The sequence below is a fragment of the Babylonia areolata genome, chromosome 16 (genome assembly GCF_041734735.1).
Source record: "Babylonia areolata isolate BAREFJ2019XMU chromosome 16, ASM4173473v1, whole genome shotgun sequence".
In the NCBI taxonomy this organism is placed as follows: domain Eukaryota; kingdom Metazoa; phylum Mollusca; class Gastropoda; order Neogastropoda; family Buccinidae; genus Babylonia; species Babylonia areolata.
The window spans coordinates 1,215,001-1,220,000 of NC_134891.1; the positions used below are offsets into that span (position 1 = coordinate 1,215,001).

A 5,000-nucleotide genomic window follows, 5' to 3' on the forward strand; every position below is an offset into this window, starting at 1 on the left:
TCTCCATCTCTCCCCTCTCTCTCCCCTCTCTCTCTCCCCACCCCTCCCTCCCCTCTCTCCCCCCCTCTCTCTCTCCCCCTCTCTCCCCACTCAATCGTTCCTTTTCGTTTGTCGTAAAGCCTGTCTGCACGCGAGGTTATGTTCCGACTTGAACGGAACAAGAAAGGGTGTGTGTGTGTGTGTGTGTGTGTGTGTGTGTGTGTGTGTGTGTGTGTGTGTGTGTGTGTGTGTGTGTGTGTGTGTGTGTGTACTCCATTGGAAAAGTGTGCCTTTTCAATTTGAGATTTTATTTCCCGAGGAAACAAATAGCTTGGTGTGTGGTTGAAAGCGGAGCACTTGGTGGTTTACCTGTAGGTAGGCGTTCACGTTATCTCCTGTTTCATCATTATTGCTGACAGTTCTGGCCACGCCAGATGGCTGGGTGTCGTTTGGGTGAGGGGAGAGAGAGAGAGAGAGAGAGAGAGAGAGAGAGAGAGAGAGAGAGAGAGAGACGAACGAACGAATCTTTTTAATGAGGGAAGTGGAATAAGCATGTATATGTTTTTTTACATCCAGCCCTCAGGGCAAAAAGAAATGAAATCAAAATGTTCACAAGATAACAAAAGGTTATAGAAAAAAATACATGAAATTCAAATACACTCAATTGCACAGTAGCATTTACAAGTACATAATCATGATACCTGCATTAATGACAATAATGTATATGAATATGGTAATGAGAGAGATAGAGTGAGTGAGTGAGAGAGGGAGATAGAGGATGAATGAATGAAGGAAGGAAGGAAGGAATAAATGAATGACAATGAATGAATGAATGAATCTTATTTCCGATAGCATTAGAGTAAGCAAACAATTGCTTTCTCCAGCCCTCGAAAGGGAAAAAATGTCTAAAGAAAAGGTATGAAGAAGACCCCCAAAAATGAGTAAACGTTAACAAATTCATAGAAAAACGAGAAAAGAAACAACAGTAATAAGCATCATATTTATAAGAAACAACACGCAATTTATAAAATGCGGAGCGAGGGAGAGAGATAGAGAGAGGGGAAGCGACAGGAGATGAGATAGTATTTGTAGAGAGGAAGAGATAAAGAGATAGAGTGAGACATGTGGCGAAATACAGTAATATCATATGACATAACATAATATGGTATACTAAACAGAATTTGCAAAATTTTCCATCAGGTATTCATGATACCTTTTCTTAAACACAGTGATACTTGTATGAACATTACATTGTTACGTATAGTACTTGTAAGGAATCGCTGTTTTAGATATGGAGGAGCAAAACCAGACATGATCTTAAACATGAAAAGCGCCTTATTATGAATGAGTTTCCATTTAAATGGCAGAATATCTAAATCTTTGTAATCAGAAACAGTTAATGACGAAGATTTCAGATGTATCAGCTTTAAGGCTCTTCTGTGCAGACTCATGAGTTGTTTTAAAACATTTTCACTGGCAGAATCCCATATTGTTGAGGCATAATTTACATGTGGTTCGATATAAGCATGGAAAAATAATTTACGGCAATGTTTGTTCAAGAAATGCTTGATTCTAGAAAGTTGATGAATCTTTTTGGATAAAGTTTTACAAGTCATCATAACATGTTGAGACCATGACAGGCTATTGTCAATAATAAGACCAAGTACTTTGTGATGACTGACTTCCTCAATCATTACGCCATTGATATACAATGGAGAACGAGTGGGCAGTAGGTTTTGGCGCTTTTGCCTTGTGGTAATGACAATGTATTTCGTCTTTTGCGGGTGTAAGCACATATGATTAAGTTCAGACCATGTTACTATATCATTAATACTTTGTTGCAAGGATGATGATACTCTTTCTATTCTATGATGCTTAGTGTGTATCGTTGTGTCATCTGCAAATAACTCACAAGGTGGTTCAATAAAGAGGGGTAAATCGTTAATGTAAATTGAAAATAAAATAGGTCCTAGAACAGAACCTTGGGGAACACCGTAACTTATGGGTAAAAGCTGAGATTTGACTCTATCAACTGAAACCATCTGCTTTCTGTAAGACAAAAACGAAGACATTAGCTTTAAAGTATTGTGAGATAACCGATATGCTTTTAGTTTTCTGATAAGAAGAGTGTGATCAATAACATCAAATGCCTTTGCAAAATCTACAAAAAGAACACCTGTTATTTCGTTGAGAGAGAGAGAGAGAGAGAAAGGGGTGGGGGTGGGGGTGGGGAGAAGTGAGAGAGAGTGGCAGAGAGACAGAGGGGAAGGGACCGAACGCTGAACACTGAACACTGAAATGTTTAATGTCATTAGCTGCAAAGCTCTAGTGACATAGTAGGTACAAATCAGAACAAAAAATGGTGCAAAACAAATCAACTGGAACAGAAAGGAAAAACACAATCAAAGTAAACTAAACTACTAAGGGATAAGCGGCACTTTGGTACTTTGAAAAAGTCCATGTGGCAGGCGGGTACTGTGCCTTTTTCCCCCAGTCGTTCGTCTCCAAGGTTTGAACAGTACTCAGGAAACAAAGTACATATAATCGGTATAATGATTATTTAAGCATGTGACATCGATACACATCATATCAATACGAACACATAACAAGGTGCATATAAAACAGATAATGATTTTGTAAGCATGTAAAACCGAAACACGTCATATCAATACGAACACATCATAAAAATACAATGTCGAAATTGACCATTCAAATATAACCCTTCCTTTTTGTCTATGGAGAGAGAGAGGGGGGGGGGGAGGGGAGAGAGAGAAAGGGGTGGTGAGAGAAGAGAGAGAGAGTGGCAGGGAGAGAGAGAGGGGAGGGTAGAGAGAGATGGAGAGAGAGAGGGGGGAGGGGAGAGAGAGAAAGGAGTGGGGAAAAGAAGAGAGAGAGAGTGGCAGGGAGAGAGAGGGGAGGGTAGAGAGAGAGATGGAGAGAGAAGGGAGAGAGAGGAGAGAGAGGGGGGAGAGAGAGGTAGAAAGGGAGGGAGAGTGGAAATAAGAAAGAGAGAGGGAGGGAAAGAGAGAGAGAGAGAGGATAAAGAGAGTGAGGGAGGAGTGAGTGAGAGATGCAGAGAGACAGAGAGAGAGTAGAGGGGGAGAGAGAGGGAGAGATACCGAGACATAGAGAAAGAGAGAAAGAGAGACATGGAGAGATGAGGGGGGAGTAGAGAGAGAGAGAGGGGGAAAGCGATCAAAAGAAGAGAGAGAGAGAGAGAGAGAGAGAGAGAGGGAGAGATACCGAGACATAGAGAAAGAGAGAGAAAGAGAGACATGGAGAGATGAGGGGGGAGTAGAGAGAGAGAGAGAGGGAGAAAGCGATCAAAAGAAGAGAGAGAGAGGGGGAGAAAGCGATCAAAAGGAGAGAGAGAGAGAGAGAGAGAGAGAGGGAGAAAGCGATCAAAAGAAGAGAGAGAGAGAGAGAGGGAGAGATACCGAGACATAGAGAAAGAGAGAGAGAGAGAGACATGGAGAGAGAGGAGGAGGGAGTAGATAGAGACAGGGAGAAAGCGATCAAAAGAAGAGAGACAGACAGACAGAGAGAGAGACAGGGGAGAGAGAGAGGGAGAGATACCGAGACATAGAAAAAGATAGAGAGAGGGGGGGGGAGTGAGGAGAAAGAGGGCAAGAAGAAAGAGAGGGAGAGAGAGAGGGGGGGACCTGGGGGGGGGGGGGGGGGTAGGGAGGGAAAGTTGCCCACAAAAACGTGATTATTTCACAACTCCTGCTGGGAAGAAAGATAGCGAGCCTTCAAGCTATGGGATTTACCTCTCATCACTCCAGTGAAACATGTCTGGGCGGACTGCAATGGATGGATGGTTATTTCGAGATGCTGCCCTCCCCACAGAGCCCATACACGCTCAGTCAGAACAGAACAGACACAGCACACAGCAGCTCTGGTTATATCAAATGAAATCAGTTCTTGAAAAAGCACCCGCGTCGTTATATTATTGTGTGAAAGATTCCGACCAATGGCAGCTCTTAGCAAGAATATGTTTTTGCTCATTGTTTGTGTGTTGATTCTTTTTGGGGTTTGGGTTTTTTTTTTCGGGGCATAGCGTTGGTTTTCTTTTTCTTGTAACAATATTTTGAATATCAGCTTGTGTAATTTGTCTGGCTTCGTGTGTTAAAAAAAGAAGTTTCAAACAAATGTGCCCACTGCTGTGTACCGTACACACTGCCTGTTGCTAGTCGTTAACCCGGGTATATCTGCATGTTGTTCGCTGATTGAGTTCCTCCGGGTATATCTACCCGGTGTTAACTGATTGTCAGGCTTATACCCCGTGTATATCTATCTGGTGTTCACTGATTGTCAGGTTTTACCCCGGGTATATCTATCTGGTGTTCACTGATTGTCAGGCTTATACCCCGGGTATATCTATCTGGTGTTCACTGATTGTCAGGCTTATACCCCGGGTATATCTATCTGGTGTTCACTGATTGTCAGGCTTATACCCCGGGTATATCTATCTGGTGTTCACTGATTGTCAGGCTTATACCCCTTTGTGTATCTACCTGGTGTTCACTGATTGTCAGGCTTATACCCCGGGTATATCTACCTGGTGTTCACTGATTGTCAGGCTTATACCCCGGGTATATCTACCTGGTGTTCACTGATTGTCAGGTTTTACCCCAGATATATCTACCTGTTGCTCACTGACCGTGTCACCCAGGGTATATCTACCTGTTGCTCACGGGTTGTGTTACCCAGGGTATTATTATCTACCTGGTGTTCACTGATTGTCAGGTTTTACCCCAGATATATCTACCTGTTGCTCACTGACCGTGTCACCCAGGGTATATCTACCTGTTGCTCACGGGTTGTGTTACCCAGGGTATTATTATCTACCTGGTGTTCACTGATTGTCAGGTTTTTACCCCAGATATATCTGCCTGTTGCTCACTGACCACGTCACCCAGGGTATATCTACCTGTTGCTCACTGATTGTGTTACCCAGGGTATTATTATCTACCTGGTGTTCACTGATTGTTAGGTTTTTACCCCGGGTATATCTACCT

The 5,000-nt window shown here is 42.9% G+C and overlaps 1 protein-coding gene across 2 annotated transcripts in view; it reads left to right on the plus strand.

Annotated features, from left to right (window-relative positions):
* Positions 1-5,000, plus strand: part of LOC143291060 (neuronal acetylcholine receptor subunit alpha-6-like) — a 106,377-nt gene that overhangs the window by 4,692 nt on the left and 96,685 nt on the right. The gene's annotated exons all lie outside the window — the stretch shown is intronic.